This window comes from Oryctolagus cuniculus, chromosome 6 (genome assembly GCF_051225735.1).
Source record: "Oryctolagus cuniculus isolate XC-2025 breed Fujian yellow rabbit chromosome 6, ASM5122573v1, whole genome shotgun sequence".
NCBI lineage: Eukaryota > Metazoa > Chordata > Mammalia > Lagomorpha > Leporidae > Oryctolagus > Oryctolagus cuniculus.
The window spans coordinates 47703124-47722508 of NC_142872.1; the positions used below are offsets into that span (position 1 = coordinate 47703124).

A 19385-nucleotide genomic window follows, 5' to 3' on the forward strand; every position below is an offset into this window, starting at 1 on the left:
TGGCAGCACCCCCAGCCAGGTCCCTTCAGTTCCTCACCTTCAGTCTCACACCCTCTTTCTCTTCCCACTACCCCCTTGCCAGGTCTGCTCTCCAGGGCAGTGACTCATCCTCTGAAATTGCCTCTGCCTCTCTGCCAGACTCCAGCTTGCCTCGCTTGCCTGTCCAGCTCTCCCTGAGAGAAAATGGGCTGGTAAACCAGCCACTGATACAAGTGCTTAGTCAGCTGCTCTCAAGGGGGTAACTGAAATGTTTTTTGAATAGCATTTATGGTTTTAATTTCTAATTATAAACCTGATACATGTTCATTTTAGAAGACTTGGGGGAAAAATCTAGAGAACATAAACAAGTATGCAGAAGAAAATTAAAGTCCTGAGTCCCAGGTCACAATCCAGGACAATTAAATTAGATGTCTGGGATGGGAACCTACCTCAGGATTGCTGTTTTAAGTTCCCAAGGTGACTCCAATGTGCAGGCAAGGTCAAACCATCAACTTAGAGCTGCCTGCTGGTAATACTTTGAAGTATTTACTTATTATTTTGATATTTGGATTGTACTGTCCATGTTATTTTAAACTTAGTTTAGCATTTATTAACAATATGTTACAAACATATTCTTTTAGCATGAAATAGTCTTGAAAACACAGTTTTTAAAAATGGCTATGACATTTTCCATCATATGGATGCAGATTAATATTTGAAACCAACAGATATTAGACATTTTTCTAAAATTTTGCCAATTACAGTAATACTGAGATGTTTTTCTACTTTCTGTGATGGCTGAGTTAACATTTACATAGCATCTAAGTGGATGTTGGACACTATTCTGAGGTATAGCACATATTTTACTTAACCCTCACAATCAGCCTTTGAGGTAGGTACTATTTTATTATTATCCCCATTTTAGGTATAAGGAAACTGAGGTTCTGAGAGGTTAAATCACATGATGGTAAGTGGTAGGCCCAGACTATGCTCTTGAATTAGTTAAAATTGCTGGATTGGGGGCAGACATTTGCCACAATATTAGGATACCACATAGGATGATATCAGAGTGCCTGGGTTCAAGTTCTGGCTCTAGATTTCTGCTATTGCAGGCCCTATCGGATAGCAAGTGATGGTTCAAATGCTTGGGCACTTGCTACCCACATGGGAAATCTGGATTGAGCTTGGGGTACTGGCTTCAGCCTGGCCCAATGTCAGCTATTTTGGGCAATTGAAGAGTGATCTGGTGGATGGAAGATGTCTTTCTTTCTCTGTCTTTCTGCTTTTCAATAAAATGAAAATTTTCTGAAAATTTAGCAAAATCGCTGAGTTGAAAAATTTGAACATTCTTAGGGATTTTAAAATGGATTTCCAAATGACTCACCAGAAAGTATACAACAGTCTAGCTTCTTCATCATGAGTGGAGTTGAGACAGTGCAGGGGTCTTTGACATTGAAAAGAATTCTGTAACCCATTGGAACCACCAGTCTGAAAACTCCCATTCTGCATATCTAAAGAAATCTTTTAGAGTCAGGTTTCAAAATGTGACTACCCCTTGGATTCTGGGTATATTGATCAAATTCAATATTCACCTTGGTTATTATTGTTTCTCTTTTGGAAGTGGATGGAAGCCACCCAAGACTCTGCCTGTCGTTTCCACCTCCTACCACCCATACACTGATACTGATGATGTTTCTGAGTTTTTTTTTTTTTTTTTTTTTAATTTACATCAGGAAAGGAGAGGAATTTCTCATAACTGTGTACTCCTTGAGGACAGGAGCCACTGTCTTCTTTTTCCATATATTTTTTTTTTTGACAGGCAGAGTGGACAGTGAGAGAGAGAGAGACAGAGAGAAAGATCTTTCTTTTTCCGTTGGTTCACCCCCCCAATGGCTGCTCCGGCCGGCGCGCTGCGGCCGGTGCATCGCGCTGATCCGAAGCCAGGAACCAGGTGCTTCTTCCTGGTTTCCCATGCGGGTGCAGGGCCCTAGGACCTGGGCCATCCTCCACTGCACTGCTGGGCCACAGCAGAGAGATGGACTGGAAGAGGAGCAACCGGGACAGAATCTGGCGCCCTGACCGGGACTACAACCCGTGTGCCAGTGCCACAGGTGGAGGATTAGCCTATTGAGCCGTGGCGCCAGCCTCTATATCCTTTCAAAAATGTCATTCCCAGTGTCTGTGGCAGGTCACAATGTCCATTTCTACTCACAGGTTGCCCTAGCCTACTGACTGCAGTTTTAGTGGGACTTGTCTTTATGAGCTCTATATTGGTTGCCAGCTCCAGAACCCTGTTGAAACTGTCTTCGGTCTATAACATGGAGACCAGGATGTAGAACAGGTATAGCTAGATTCACTCTCTCTTGCTCTCCTTTGGACTCGTCTCACTCTTTCCTGAACGGTGGGCTCCCTCCTTATGGCCAGATAGACCTTCAAAGCCTCCACTTCTGTGCCAGTTTTTGGCTGTGTGTGCCTTTGAATGTTGGATCAGATACACTCCTCCAATGAAGGAGCTCCTCCTGGGCTACTGAATCCATTGTTCTTTTTCTGCTGCATTCTCTCAACAAATGTAGCATACTCTGATATGCAATCTTACTTTCCAGCACTGTTTCCATTTTGGAGCGAAGAGTGTCCTTATCAAAGACCTGGGAAAACCGTTTCTCTTATTGGCACTTTTGTCATCTTGACCTGTCTGGTTTTGTTCTCTGCCTATAAACAGAAGAGGGACTCAATGTCTGCCCCTCCATCTTTCAGTTGGGCTATATTTTGTCTTTGGCAGGTAGACCAGACTCATGGAAGGAGCACAAACTTTGGAATCAGGCAAACTTGTGTTCACCTAATAAATGTTCAGTAGATGGGAATTCTCTTCCTCCCTTCAAACATGTCTGGTTCATCCCCTCTCACCTTAGATATTACTTATGCACTGACTTGCACATCGTGTATCCTATTAATGTTGCCAGCCTGTTAATATTTTTCAGAATATTTATATTTTTCATAGTCAGAGGAGCTCACTATTAGGAACAATCTTAAAGCTAACTACTCTTTGGTAGAGTCCCTTTTCTGCCCTCCCTGTCCTTTCTTTTGTATGGCCTTCACTTTTACTTCTGTTCTCTCAGGTGTAGCACACATGTCTCTCCTGCGTTCTTTCCATGTTGTTCACCATCCACTCCATTTCCCATTGAAAGAGCACAGTCCATCTGGGGGAGCAGGTTTTCTACAACATATGGTTCCAGGGGGCTAAGAGTGTCATTTTGCTGTAAGATGGCTGGTTCCAGGTTCTTGTCTCCAATCCAGGAAGGAATTCAGGGATGAGATAAAAGTAAGGTACAATGGAATAATAGCATTTATTTACAAAGTGAAAGAAGATATTCAAGGAGTGAGGGTACACTTGAGAGTGAGCTTCCCCCAACAGAGTTCAGGATTATTCCTTTACATTATCTGGAGGAATTTAATATTTATACAGGTTGTGTCTGGGGCAGGGTTTAGTAAAAAAAAAATATGTGTGGGGTTTCCAAGTAGGGTATGAAGTTGCCCATTTTCTTTCTTTTTTGTAAGTCTTACAAGTGTCATGGCATCACGGGAGTGAGAGGGTCAGCCAAGGTAATTTTATTATAATGACATTATAATAGGCTATAGGTCATTGCAGGGATGTGGTCAGTTGACCAGTTGGGCATTTTCAGCCGGTGCTGGTTCTGGGCAGGGGCTTTGAAGAAACAGCTGTTTCCTACAGCAAAAAAAGGGTTGGGGGGTTTTGGTGGAGTAAGCAGATCATAGGAATGGGGTACTGACCTCAGCTTTCTCTTTGCTAGCTACCTACCTATATCAATTTGGCCAGAGCTTGATCATTCATGATATCTCAGGCCTTGGTTCACAGTGATCCAAGTTTGGGTTAGTATTGCCCTTCCCTTGAATTTTATGTGTCAATTCTTTTTTAAAAAGATTTATTTATTTATTTAAAAGTCAGAGTTACACAGAGAGAAGAGAGGGAGAGAGAGACAGGGACAGAGACAGAGACAGAGACAGAGAGAGACAAGGAGAAAGGTCTTCCATCCAATGGTTCACTCCCCAATTGGCCACAACAGCAAGAGCTGTGTCAATCTGAAGACAGGAGCCAGGAGCTTCTTCCAGGTCTCCCACACGGGTGCAGGGACCCAAGGACTTGGGCCATCTTCTACTGCTTTCCTAGGCCATAGCAGAGAGCTGGATGGGAAGTGGAGCAGCTGGGTCTCGAACCGGTGCCCACAGGGGATGCTGGCACTGCAGGCCAGGGCATTAACCCACTGCACCACAGCACTGGCTCCTTATGTGTCAATTCTTAAAGAGAGAAATCTTCTTTTCCTTGGAATTGTTAATCTGGATTAACGAAGCTTGAAGCTACCTGTGCCATGTCTCTTGTTATGAGGATAACATTCTTTTATGTTTGGAAAGAATGAGTCCAAAACAAGAAAAGAAGCAAAGAACTGAGAGAGTACAAAAGGATGCAGAAGGAGGGAGAGAGAGAAAATACTGTCATTTGATTTCCTGAAGACATCTTTGGACCTGGCCTTTGTAGATATGAGTCAGCCAATTCTGACTTTTCCTTAGGCCAGATTGGTTTAGGTTTCTGTTCCTTGCATTCAATTAATAAATTTATCAATGTATTTAAAGAAATGGCTACCTTCTAAATGAAGATTGTGTGGATGTTGCAGCAAAGTCTTGAGAGTGAGTCTAAAGTGTATGCAAGGAATAGTTGAATACTGAACTCTTACTAAGGGCAAAAACAGCTGAGGTTATAAAACCCTCTTTATGTTTGTAACATAGTGTATGACACATAGAAGGCCCCAATATATATTTGTGGCATAAAGCAGAGAAAGAGAGAAGATCTGATTAAATCAGTTCATTGGTCACCATTTAGTACAGGAAAGTGTCATTGGCTGACCACAAAGCCCTACAGCCTGTCTGTCTGTGGGTTAGGCACCTTTCCTAGGATCTGACCAACTGAATAGGGAGTCATGGTGCAAAAGTAAGCCCTCATATTTAATGCTTGACTTTTGATATGGCAGGCACTCTGAGTCTCACAAAGGGGACAGAAGAGCAAAAGGGCACTGGGCATGGCTGATGCAAGCCTTCTGAGTCTTTCCATTAGAGTCTGTGAGGATTTGGGAAGCTATTGGGAGAGCTCCAGAAAAAGCAGAGCTACTGCTGTCCTGCTGAGCATCCCCCATGAGTTTCTCTTCCAGAGGAGAGCTGTGACCTTAGACAGAGAGATTCTGGGAAACTGTGGGAGCCTAGAGCCACTGCCAGAGAGGGGGCTGACTCCAAAGCAACTGGCAGACCATGCTGGTGAGAAATTCACCCCCTGCCAGGGTGAGGCCACAGGGACCAACAAGGTCTGCTGGGAATGAGAGCCTTGGGAAGCAGTAACATTCCAGAATGAGCCTGGCTCTGACCTTGGCCCCAGTGGTTCTCACTGTCAGTTGACACAGGGAGGTGCCTCTCATCTTCTCCGGTCAGCGAGGCTGTAGGGAAACATCTATGCTCAAAGGCAACCAGCTGCCTATGGAGTTGCAGAGAAAGTGTGAGGACAGGAGACTAAGCCTATATACCTGGTGAGGAAGGGCAGGGCTTAGCCAAGAGGTCCTCCAAGATTTTGGCTTTGAGAAGGAGGCATTTGAAGTTGATTTTGACTTTGTCTATACAGCAACAGAGTTAACTATGAGGCAATGAGAGGTGTCTGGAAGAGCACTGGAAAGAGGTATGGGAGATTAGAGTTAGTACAAATGCCTTCTATAAGCTGTTTTGTGGCCAGGGACAAGCCTGTAGTCTCCCTGGGCCTCGAGCTCCTCAGTGGTAAGTTGAGGAGAGAAGAACAACATGTCCTTGGATCATCCTTTAAACTAGAGTAATCCACAATTCCCATTAAATACTTGATCTAATTCAATGCTATACCAATCAAAATACCAAAGACATTCTTCTCAGATCTGGAAAAAATGATGCTGAAATTCATATGGAGACACAGGAGACCTCGAATAGCTAAAGCAATCTTGTACAACAAAAACAAAGCTGGAGGCATCACAATACCAGATTTCAGGACATATTATAGGCCAGTTATAATCAAAACAACATGTTACTGGTACAGAAACAGATGGATAGACCAATGGAACAGAATAGAAACACCAGAAATCAATCCAAACATCTACAGCCAACTTATATTTGATCAAGGATCCAAAACCAATCCCTGGAGCAAGGACAGTCTATTCAATAAATGGTGTTGGGAAACCTGGATTTCCACATGCAGAATCATGAAGCAAGATCCCTACCTTACACCTTACACAAAAATCCACTCAACATGGATTAAAGATCTAAATCTATGACCCGACACCATCAAATTATTAGAGAACATCAGAGAAACACTGCAAGATATAGGCACAGGCAAAGACTTCTTGGAAAATACCCCAGAGGCATAGACAGTCAAAGCCAAAATTAATAATTGGGATTACATCAAATTGAGAAGTTTCTGTACTGTGAAAGAAACAGTCAGGAAAGTGAAGAGGCAACTGACAGAAAGGGAAAAAGTATTTGCAAATTATGCAACCGATAAAGGACTGATCACCAGAATCTACAAAGAAATCAAGAAACTCCACAACATCAAAACAAACAACCCACTTAAGAGATGGGCTGAGGCCGGCGCTGTGGCTCACTTGGTTAATCCTCTGCCTGTGGCGCCGGCATCCCATATGGGTGCCGGTTCTAGTCCTGGTTGCTCCTCTTCCAGTCTAGCTCTCTGCTGTGGCCCGGGAGGGCAGTGGAGGATGACCCAAGTGCTTGGTCCCCTGCACCTGCATGGGAGACCAGGAAGAAGCACCTGACTCCTGGCTTCAGATCAGTGCAGCGCCAGTCTTAGCGGCCATTTGGGGAGTGAACCAATGGAAGAAAGACCTTTCTCTCTGTCTCTCTTTCTCTCACTGTCTATAACTCTACCTGTCAAATTAAAAAATAATTTAAAAAAGAGAGATGGGCCAAGGACCTCAATAGAAATTTTCAAAAGAGGAAATCCAAATGGCCAACAGACACATCAAAAAACATTCAGGATCACTAGCAATCAGGGAAATGCAAATCAAAACCACAATGAGGTTTCACTTCACCCTGGTTAGAATGGCTCATATACAGAAATCTACCAACAATAGATGCTGGTGAGGATGTAGGGAAAAAGGGACACTAATCCACTGTTGGTAGGAATGCAAACTGGTAAAGCCACTATGGAAGTCAGTCTGGAGATTCCTCAGAAATCTGAATATAACCATACCATACAACCCAGCCATCCCACTCCTTGGAATTTACCCAAAGGAAATTAAATTGGCAAATAAAAGAGCTGTCTGCACCTCAATGTTTATTGTAGCTCAATTCACAATAGCTAAGACATGGAATCAATCTAAATGCCCATCAACAGAAGACTGGATAAAGAAATTGTGGGATATGTACTCTATAGAATACTACACAGCAGTAAAAAAAAAATGAAATCCAGTCATTTGAAATAAAATGGAGAATCTGGAAAACATCATGCTGAGTGAAATAAGCCAGTCCCAAAGGGACAAGTATCATATGTTCTTCCTGATTGGTGGCAACAAACTGAGCACCTAAAAGGAAAACTGTTGAAGTGAAATGGACACCATGAGAAACAATGACTTGATCAGCCCTTGTCCTGACTATTAAGGAACAACTTACTATTTTATTCTTTTTAGTATTTTTTTAGTATTTTAAAAAGATACTTTAATTAACACACAATTATTTTTAGTTGTTTAAATTTAACTGAGAAGTGATCACTGTTAAATATAAGAGTGGGAAGTGGGAATAAGAGAGGGAAGAGATGTACAGTTTGGCACATGCTCACTCAGACTTACCCCTAATGGTAGAGCTAGAAACATGCCAGGGGATTCCAATTCAATCCCATCAAGGTGGTATATACCAATGCCATCTCACTAGTCAAAGTGATCAGTTTAAGTTCATAATTGATCAAAAAGATAGGATTAAGTATCAAAGGGATTACATAAATAAAACCAGTGTCTGCAAATAATAATTGATAGAATTAAAAAGGAGAGAATGATCCTACATGGGAAGCAGGATACACAGCAGACTCATAGAATGGTAAATGATCTAAACAGCACTCAGGCCTCAGAATCAGCCCTTAAGGCATTCGAATCTGGCTAAAAAGCTCATGAGAGTTTCTCATCATGGAAAGCCAAGACACTGTGGCAAAAAAAAAAAAAATTACCTAAAAGAAAGATCTCTGTGAGTGAGATCCCAGCAGAAAGAACGGGTCATCAAAGAAGGCAGGACCTTTCTCTGAAGGGAGGAGAGAACTTCCACTTCAAATATGGCCTTGTCTGAATAAGATAGAGCCTCGGGTGATTACTGACGCCATAAATAAGAGTGTCAATTGTTTAATCAACAACGGGAGTCACTGTCCACTTGCTCCCCATGTAGAAACTCTGTCCTTAATGTGTTGTACTATGTGAATTAACAGTAAAACTGCTATCTAACAGTACTCTATACTGTGCGTGTCTTTGTGGGTGCAGTCTGTTGAAATCTTTACTTAGTATATACTAAGTTGATCTTCTGTATATAAAGATAACTGAAAATGAATCTTGATGAAGAATGGGATGGGAGAGGGAGTGGGAGATTAGATGGTTGCGGGTGGGAGGGAGGTTATGGGTGAAAAACTGCTATAATTTAAAATTTGCACTTTGGAAATTTATATTTATTAAATAAAAGTTGAAAAAAAATAACAGAAAATAAAAAAAAAATCTCCACACTGTTTAAAAAAACACTTCATTTAAATTCAAATGAGACAACCAACAAGGAAAATGCAGGCCTCAAAATCAACTTTGTTTCTAAACAAAGGGAATGGATAAAAAACAACATCATTCCAAATAGAATAAGAGTAATAACAACTATTATAATCATGATAGTTATAAGGCAATCATTTAAAAATACTCTCTTTGAGTGAGATACTGTATTAAGTATTTTATGTGAATCACCTCATTTAAACCCTTATTATACTTTCTGGGTTGAATGTTATGATTCTTGTTGTGGAGATGAAGCTCAGAAAGCTCAGGGAAGTTTAGTTATTTTCACAACATGTCACTGTCAGTGGTGGCAGACGTTGGATTTATTTATTTGTTTGTTTATTTTAAAGATTTATTTATTTATTTGAAAGACAAAGTTATAGAGAGGCAGAAGAAGAGAGAGAAAGGTCTTCCATCTTCTGGTTCACTCACCAGATGTCCGCAATGACTGGAACTGAGCTGATCCAAAATCAGGAGCCAGGAGCTGTTTCCAGGTCTCCCACGCAGGTGCCATCTTCTACTGCTTTCCCAGGCCATAGCAGAGAGCTGGATCAGAATTGGAGTAGTCAGGACTCAAACTGGTGCCCACGTGGGATGCTGGCACTGCAGATGGGGACTTTAACTGACTGTGCCACAGCGCCGACCCCCAGAGATTGGATTTAAACCCATTGTCTTGATGCTGAAGCCCATGTTTCATCTACTCTGTTACCAGGTGGGTGAGGGGTGCCTTCTACTTTTAGCTGTGGAAGCATAGATAATTTGGGGCAGCAATTTCCCACTAACATAGCCCACTTGAAGACAGGGCTGGTTGTTCTCCAAGTGCTAACATGTCATAAAATCTCCCAGCAATATAGACCCAGGCATCTTTTTCTAATGTCACTGCTTACCATCTCCCCATCCTCCAGTGTGCCCCTCTGTATTAGGCAGTTTATTTATTTTTTTGCTACTATAGTAAAATACTTGAGTCTGGGTAACTTCATAAAAAAGATGTTTATTTAGCCTGCAGTTCTGGAAATTCAAGGGAATGGCCCCAGAATTGACTTGGGTCTGGTGAGGACCTCATGGCGGATGTCATCAATGGTGCTGGGAACACAACTCAGATACCAAGCTTGTTCTTTTTTTTTATTTTATTTTTTTTAATTTTTATTTATTTATTTATTTTGACAGGCAGAGTGGACAGTGAGAGAGAGAGACAGAGAGAAAGGTCTTCCTTTTGCCGTTGGTTCACCCTCCAATGGCCGCTGCAGCCTGCGCGCTGTGGCCGGCACACCGCGCTGATCCGATGGCAGGAGCCAGGAGCCAGGTGCTTTTCCTGGTCTCCCATGGGGTGCAGGGCCCAAGCACTTGGGCCACCCTCCACTGCACTCCCGGGCCACAGCAGAGAGCTGGCCTGGAAGAGGGGCAACCGGGACAGAATCCGGCACCCCAACCGGGACTAGAACCTGGTGTGCTGGCGCCGCTAGGCAGAGGACTAGCCTAGTGAGCCGCGGCGCCAGCTCCAAGCTTGTTCTTGTAGCAACTCAATATTGTCACATGAGAACTACCCTAATTCCCTCTGAGAGTATTACCCCAGGTGACCTCAGGGCCCCCCACTAGGCCTCACCTATTTACATGGCTACATTTGCCAAGCTTGCAAAACATGAAGCCTGGGGGACAAACAACATTCACCCCACAGCACCCACCAAACTCTGGATTACTCAGTATGTTCTTTTTTACCCACCCTCCTCCAGGGACTTTGTTCTTCCATGCCTCTGAGCTTTTGTGCAACTTGCTGCTTATTCTTGAAACCTTTGTCCTCTCTCTTAATGCTGGCCCATTCTTGCTCAGGCAAAGTTCAGATGCCTTCTCTTTTTTGAAGATGTTCTCTGATTTTCAGTTATCCATGATACCTTCTTGCTTCTGTTATAGCATATCTTATGTTCAGTAATTATTTGTTGTAGTCAAGATTCATTCAATAAATATTCGCTGAGGGATTCCAGCACTTGGCAGTGGGCTAGGTGCTTGTATATTCTCTGCTGTCCACCATCTCTGTCCTCCATGCACTCAACTCCCATATCATGCTTACAGAGGAATGATTTTTATTCATTTGTTTACAGAGATGTGTCTTATTTCACTAGCATTCCAGGTAATTGACAAATCTGGTACTGAGAAAATGCTTAATAGCTTTTTGATGAGTAAACACATGGCCCAAAATTTAGCCCCTTATGGCCTGTTTTTTTTTTTTTTCCTCAAATACCCAGTAGACTTTTTTTTAAAAAAAAAGACTTATTTTTATTTATTTCATAGAGTTACAGAAAGAGGTAGAGACAGAGAAGAGGTCTTCTATCTGCTGGTTCACTCCCCAGATAGCCGCAATGGCCGGAGCTGCACTGATCCGAAGGCAGGAGACAGGAGCTTCTTCTGGGTCTCCCACACGGGTGCAGGGGCCCAAGGACTTGGGCCATCTTCTACTGCTTTCTCAGGCCATAGCAGAGAGCTGGATCAGAAGAGGAGCAGCTGGGGCTAGAGCAAGTGTCCATATGGGATGCCAGCACTGCAGGACAGGGCTTTAACTTGCTGCGCCACAGTGCCAACTCTCCCCCACCCCGCCCATGGTAGATTCTTATACTCTTATGGGCAGGATTTAGATCTTGCTTTGTTTTTGTCCCCATTGCTTTGCACAAGGAAGGAATTTAATACAAGTTTATTGAATGAATGGCTAGTGAGAAGCGGGGACAAAGAGTAATTCTACAAACATTGACCAGGCACCCACTATGTGCCTAACATGAGATAATCACTTGAGTGGGCACTGTGAAGAGTAAATACCACGTAAATAGATCTCATGTCTTCAGGATCCTAAGTGTTCAGTGATTGAGCTCATGAATACATGCTGACAAGAGGAAGACTCAGCAGAGGAAGAGCCTGACACCACCCAGATGCCCATCCTTCCAGAATCATCTCTGGCCCTTGCTGCATCCTCAGCCCACCTGAATCTATTTCCATGGCTTCCTTCCCTCTGAGGGCACTATGTCTATGGAGGTAAATGAATGTGGACTGTGAAAGTGATCTGGGTTCTTGCAGAGATGATGACTCCATTTGAATGAATGTGGATTAAAGTAGAAATACAGGTTGGCACCACTCTTGTGCCCAGAATCATTTCTCTTTATGACTGGAAGAGGCTATTGCTGGTCATTTGGCATGGTTCTAGTCTTCTGTCTCCAAAATCATTGTAATGGGGTGGAAATCATGTTAACATCTGGCCTCAGGATTCTCTTTTTGGGGGAGAACAGTCTTAAAATCCTGAGAACAAAGTTGGCAGAAGACAAGGTGATAATGAGAAGAGTGGCTTTTTTTGCATTAAAATAAATATTTGGGTGCAGGAATTTTAAGGAAGAGAGCAAATAGAGAGGGAGAGATATGGATGGGGAGAAATTAGAACTAAGAAGGTGCATTGGTGGAACTTTTTGAGGAAAGAGATGTCTACTTTTGATTACATTGTGTGTGTGTGTGTGTGTGTTGCAAATCTTTCCTTCTCTTCTATAAAGACTGACACACACACACACACACAAAAGACCTTTGTTTAAGTTGACATTCATTTGGGGAGAGCAGACAGAAATTGAGGAAAAGGTGCAGGGTACCTTGCTTATATTAGCAAAGGCAGCCCATCCAAGGTAATGAGACCAACTATAAACCAAAATAATTCATTGGAAACAAGTGATTTTAAGATAAGAGATAATGGGAATTCTCCAGAAGGGTAAACAGGATTGAGGGTTTTCCATTGTATACACTTACAATTTCAAGTTGCCAACCAGTTTGTATTTGACTCTCAAAGAAAAAGGGCATTCACTAGGTTTCTTTGGTTGCAACAGAAATCAACTCTGGCTAAAAATCCAATAAAGGACTCTATTAAGATTCTGGGTGGCCCACAGAACTGAAGGGAAAGTTGAACAATCAGGACCCAGTGAGTGACAACTAGTGGATGCTATGTCAAGGTCACCCCTTTGGATGAATCAGCCCAGCTTTCGGCCTGAGTCTGGATCACATCACCATCCCCTCCCTCTTGGCTGGGGTACCATGGTGTAGGGGTATTGTGATTGACCAACTCCCAGGACCACATGAGAGAATAAGAAGAAACTTGATAAGGGAAAGAAAGTGGATACTTTTTGCCAAATGTAGAGGACAGTCTTTTGCCAAATTTAGAGGACAAACAGCAGTGAATAGCCATGCTCATTAGGGTATATCAGCTGTGCAAACACTGCTGCCTGCACAAAACAATAGAGTAGTTGAGATGACCCCCATCCTGAAATTAATTTCATAATAGGCCAATAGTGAGAACTGAGCAATGCTACATTGGATGACAGGCAAGTGGAGGAGAAAGGAGTGGGGCACAATCCAGTCTGTCTTCCAGTTTTAGGTCCTTTGCCCACATCAAACAATTTCCCTGGCACCCCCATCCCTCCAAGCCCTTGTTTAAGCTGTGTTCCTGGCCTGGAATTACCTCCCTTTTATTCCTTTCCTATTAATGCATTTGTTCTTTAGGATTCAACTTAAAAGCATCACTTGAAAGGAATCTTATCTAATCTTCCCCTTCCCTTTGGGTTAGGTGCCTGTCCTCCATGTAGACCCTTCCTTTCTCTCATTTTAAAAATATTTATTATTTGGGGCCAGATTATGGTGCAGTGTGTTAAGCCTGATGTTGCAGAGGCCTGCAACATCAGCATCTCATATGAGCGCCGGTTTGAGACTTGACTGCTCCGCTTCTTACCCAGCTCCATGCTAATGCACTTCTATTGTGGCCATTTGGAGAGTGAACCAGTGAATGAAAGATCTTTCTTTCTCTCCTCCTCTCTGCAATTCTGTCTTACAAATAAATAAGTAAATCTTTCATAAATAAATAAATATGTATTATTTGTAAAAATAGTTACAGAAGCTCCAGGAAAAAATTCCAGCATGCAAAAAGGTGGAAAGAGAAAAACTGGGTTTCCCTTTGCCTCTGACCCTTCCTAAGGTTTGCCCTTTAGAAGCCACTGTTCTTTCCTTTGTCTCCTTCCAGAACGTAACACACACACACACACACACACACACAGTACTCAAGCACACACATGGACACATAAACAGTTCCACCATTGCTATAAGGTCCTGCCAGTCCATTCTCTGAACCCTCTAAGGGTAGGGGCTCCTTGTTTGACTGGAACAGTCCAGGGCTCCCTATATAAGTTCAGCAACCACTGCTAAGATCTGTAGTCTTGCAGAATGAAAAGTGGCAGAGGAATGGGGGATGGATGCTGTCTGAGATCACTTGATGCCATGCGCTATGATCTATGAGTTGCTTTTAATTTCCTGTGCTCAGCTGCTAGCAGCCTGATGAAATGAAGCAGATAACAATGCATCAGATCTAGCCCTGCCAGCACAGGGACTTGTCTGATCACTATAGGGTCATGATCTTCAGACCTGAAGAGGGAGCTGAGTACGCTCCCTTTGCCCCCAACCCCCACATTCCCCACTCTCCCCCACCCCCTACTAGCTGGTTGTCAAAGGAGGAAGTAGGAAGGAAGGAGACTCCCTGGTTCCTGGAGTCGTCCTGAGTTTGCTACTTGGGCTCTGGAGTCAGAGACGATTTGAGTCATTGCTCTGTGGCTTTCTAGCCACATGACTTTAGGACAAATAGGCTTAACTCTCTGAGCCTGAGATTCCTCAGTGGTCTAACATTAATGGAGCTGTTAGTGGGGGTTATTAGTGGAACCTACTTCATTGACAACTTAAGAAGATTCAAAGAGGATGAATTCAAAAGTTGAGACAGGTGCCTGGAAGCTATCACACTGAGTTGAGGGCAGGTATGGTTCTCTTTGCCATGTGGTCACCAGGAACAGCTGTTAGTAAAATAGTCCAGTTGGTGACTTTTGTCTTCTGTCTTCTTTCTTGTTGGCACTCCTTTTCCCTTCCAGATACTGGGTGCTGTTAACTTTCTTCATCTCTTCTGACATGGCCAATAATAACTCTTCTGGAGCAGGTGTTGTGGTATGCCAGGTTAAAATGCTGGTTTGAGTCTGGCTATTCTGCTTCTGATCCAGCTTCCTGCTGATGTGCCTGAGAAGGCAAATAAGATGGACCAAGTATTTGGGCTTCTGCCAACCATGTGGGAGACCAAAATAGAGTTCCTAGATCTTGGCTTCAGCCTGACCTAGCCTTGGCTGTTGCAGCCATTTGTAGAGTAACTAGCTGCTAGAAGATAGATTTTTCTCTCTTTTCCACTAAACTAATAATTAAATAAATCTTAAAAGAAATAGAACTACTTCCATTCCTGCTGCCTCTGTGAGTCTCACTGTATCTCCAGTAAGTCAATGTGCGCTTTGTGCCAGGTGTTGTGCCCTAAATGTGCGTGTACTGGCCAGTCTTTCCTCCATCACCATTTCCACTTCATAGCTGAAGAAACACAGTCATGGAGAGCCAAGGTACTTTTCTCCAGATTACAGAGTAAGTAATTAAAGCCAGCAGTATGTTGGTTACTGATAGTAGAGTAGAGAGACTTAATGGATTATTCCTCCACTGGGTTTGCTTCTTCAAAGTCAGCTTCAAAAAGGGGTCAGAGCTCCGTCCAAAGGAAGTAACTAATCAGGGGTGCAAGTCAAGTTTCCTCAACAGGCTTGGGGAAGAGAGAGAATTGTGTGAGGTAGAGACAAGGAATGTCATCCTACTGCCCTTAAAGGAACAAAACAAAGGGCACCTTTTCCATCTGAAATTAAGACTCACTGTGTCTAAAGAGAGCAATGCAGGACTCCTTGCTGTGTTTCACAATACCTGTAACAGATGGACATTCTCTCTGGGAGGAATTCTACTTCCTGCTGCTGCAAAGATTATTTAGCAAGCACAAACTTTCCCCCAATCTTAAGTTCTAAAGAAAACCAAAGACTCTGTCTTGACGTCAATATTGTTTCACACCTGGGGGTTCATCATGAGCAGCTACAGGGCTTCCAGCTACCTGTAGGACTTGCTGGTAGCTACCAGTCCTCCAGGCATTGGGCAGGTGATAGGGAGAGAGAAAGAAAGAAGCACATAGGGGCTACACACTGGTCCCAAATGGGACACATCCTTTAGCTGCATGGACTCTTTAGGATCAAACACTTGTTTTTACAGACAGGGTGCCCAGGAATGAGAAGTGACTGGGTTTAAGGTCTATACCTTAGTGCACCTGAAGATGTGTCTTTGGTGGGAATAGTCATAATGCCAGACATTTGTACAGCTCATTTCACTGTTAACCAAAGGCTTTCATCTTCTGCCTTCCTCTTTCTCTCACCTTTTCCCTCCCCTCTCCCCCCTCCTTCCTTGTCCTCCCCTCCCCTCCCCTCCCCACTCCTCTCTCTCTCTCTCTCTCTCCATCCTTTCACCTCCCCTTCCCCCATCCTTCTGCTTTCCCCCCTTTCCTCCTCCTCCCATTTGGACTTCACAGAAACTAGACTGGTTTCCAACATAATAAAGAAGAGTAGCCGATGCCTGAAGTCATACCAAGGTGAGTGACAGATGAGGGACCGAGTTGGTATCAAATGCCTTGACTAGATGCTCCACCGTTGTAGGAGTGGGGCAGTCCTGGCTGTTACTGATGAGTTATTAGTCTTAGGGCCAGTTATTTTCTCTCTCTATTCTTCTATAAATGAGACAGTAACAGTAGCTACTTCATAGAAAGGTACTTAAAGTATAGAAAATACTTACCAGAGCATCTGGTACTTAATAAGTACTTGATAGAGCACTTTGTGCTCTACATCCTGACAATCCCAAGTACTGCCATCACATAGATAACTCTGATGTTAGAAGTTGAATTTGAGTTTATTTTGTGTTTTGCAATACAAAATACCTCTTTTAAAATGCAGATTAAACAAAGAATCTATTTTTCACTTGGCAAAGATGTCAGTTCTCATTGCTGGTAAGTGTGTGGTGAGAGGGGAGATGAGGCTGCTGCCTTCACAAGTGCCGGCAGCAGCACCATTGCACCCTCTGAGCATCACACCAAGAAGTGGGCCATTGAGAGTGAAATTTATGTCCACTTTGGGAAGGCCAGCTTCAGTGTGGTACCTTAGAATGCTCAATTTGAGGCACAGCAAAGTAAGCAAAATCCCAGTGTCCAGAGATGATAAGAAATGACTTGCAAGGTTTTGGACAGAGTAGTAAGCATTCTTCAGGAATTGACTTTAAGACAGGCAAAAGAAACTGAAAATACCTCAAGGCTTTGTGGTCAGTTGAGCAGGAGAGGTTCAGGCTGTTGTTATTGTTAACTTAGTACTAAATGAAAGAGTGACCCCTGAATACTGGAGACCACAGAACTTGCCCTACTTAGACCCTCAGATTTACTTCTCTATTATTGCACTGTTCATTCCATCTCACCCTATTAAGCTTGCTGCTTCCTGTCTACCCACTGAACTACTTCAGCTGGCTTCATGAAGATGATGAGCACACCTTACCCATGGGACTGCCCTATGCAATAAATTCGGGAGCCCTTCCTAAAGGGTTAGCACATAAGAAGTGCTCAGAAATGTTAACTCTTCTTGGGGGGCTGGTTTTGAAAAAATTTATTTGATTTCCCTGTGATAATGGTGAGGGGGTAATGAAGAGATCTATCCTCATTTGCTTGTTAGCTATCTGCCTGTTAGCTTTGTAGTCTCAGATAAGCTGCTTATTGCCCATTTGAGCCTCAGCCTTTCCATCTCTGAAGTGGGAGCACTAATTTTACTCACCTTATAAGGTTATTCTGAATATTAATTGAGATTATATGCCATGCATGTGATCATGCCTGTTACATGGTAAGTGTTCAACAAATGTTAGTGGTGAGTCCCTGTTTAAATAGTTACATGTCTCTGCCTCTTTGGGAGCTGGCTGACTTCCAAAAACACCATCTCTAGTGCTCCCAAAAGGCTTGATTGCTCCAGTTTGTCTACTTCTTGGATAAGCCTAGTCCCCAGTACTTTTTTTGTAGGTAGAAATTGATGATGTATTCTGGAAGCATTTCTCTTGCACTTGCCCTGGCTCATTGCTATTTCCAAGAATTGTACTTGCATCTTTTGCAGATGAGACGATTGCCACTGCAAGATTGGAACATCATGTGCAGGATGACTGGCTCCAGGTTCTCCACCCCATTGTTGACTTTGGCATCAGGGCCTTTAGAGGAGAGCTGCCATGGTTGCATTCTTCAGAGCAGCAAAGAGAGACAGTACTTTTGCCAATTTCTTTGAGCTCCAAGGGAAAGAAACAGAAACAAGTAACGTGAGTAACAACACGAAAATGAGATTGGACTTGTGTTGGAACAAGCTGAAAGTCTCTGGGGCATGCCGCAGGAACAATACTGTTTGGCTGCCTCTGGTTTTGTATTATGCTAGGTGTAGTCTGTTGACTTATGGGAGGTTGAAGTTTGTTGCTGGAGCAGAGGGAGACAAGACATGTGGTAATGGGGCACCTGGGGAAGGGGATGGGCTGTTTAGGGCTGAAAAGAGAAAGTGGTGATGTTTATGGTAGACTCTCAAAGTTTATTGTGTGGTGGGTGATGTAATCCTTTCTCCTCCTGCCCAATTCCATGTCCAATTCAATGTTTGGAGAATTGAATTTGTTTGGAGGTTATGACAGAGAACTCAATGTAAACTCAAGGTTGGCATTAGCATGGGTAGAGGTGGCCAAAGGAGATAATGTATTAATTGATCCCCATTTTATATAAAAATGCATTGAGCTGCTTACTTATAGAAGTCTCACCCTCTACCCAAGATAAAGATAGATTATATGGGGAACGTTAAGATCACTGCATTAATTGAGTTAATAAGAAAAACTGATTTACAGAAACTTTTCCTCCCACACTTATGCCCCTGGAAAGAGAAGCCAACACTGCATAAGTCAAGAAATTGTGGGGAGATTATAGGGGGTCTTTCCAAATAGGGATGAGAACAAAGGAAACATTCCTTAATGTTTGACAAACTAAAGAAGATGCTGATACTTCAAGATGAGCATTTCTTTTATCTCCTGTTGTTTAAAAATGCCCCCAGACTTAGTGGTTTAAATCAATACTGTATGCTTATGAATTTGCAGCAGCAGGAATAGCATCTCTCTCTTCTCCCCCCCCCTCCCTTCTCTCCCTTTCTTTTTCTCCCTCTCTCTTTCTGTACCCACTCAGCTGGAATGACTGTGAGGCTAGAATCCTCTCATGTTTGTATACCTACATGCCTGGCATTTTGTGCTGCCTATGAGCTGGGGCCTTTGTGGTGACTGTCAGGCAGAATAGCTACACCTCTCCACGTGGGCTGGGCTCATCATCACCACATGGTCACTGCATTCCTAGCATTGAATGTCCTGGGGAATAGAACCACATCAAAATGGTATCCCCTTTTCTAACCTTGTCTGGGAAGTCATACAGTATCACTTTCTGTTCATTAGAAGTGAGGCTCCAAATGCATTGGTCTGTTCAGGCTACCATGATAAAGTACCTCAGACAGGGTGGCTTAAGCAAGAGAAATATATCTTCTTTTCTGGAGACTAGAAGTCTGAGATGGAAGCATTGGCAGGGTTGTTTTTATTCTGAAGCCTCTCCTTGGTTTGCAAGTGGCAGTCTTCTCCTTGTGTCTTCATGTG

General features: G+C 43.1%; 1 long non-coding RNA gene across 1 annotated transcript in view; it reads left to right on the plus strand.

The window, feature by feature from the left end:
- The window catches only part of LOC149126134 (uncharacterized), a 137701-nt gene extending 119236 nt beyond the window's left edge, over nt 1-18465 (plus strand). The window contains exon 3 of the long non-coding RNA XR_016235436.1: nt 17840-18465. This is a non-coding gene — a long non-coding RNA (uncharacterized LOC149126134). The remainder of the gene's footprint in view (nt 1-17839) is intronic.
- Nucleotides 18466-19385: the final 920 nt, after the last annotated feature.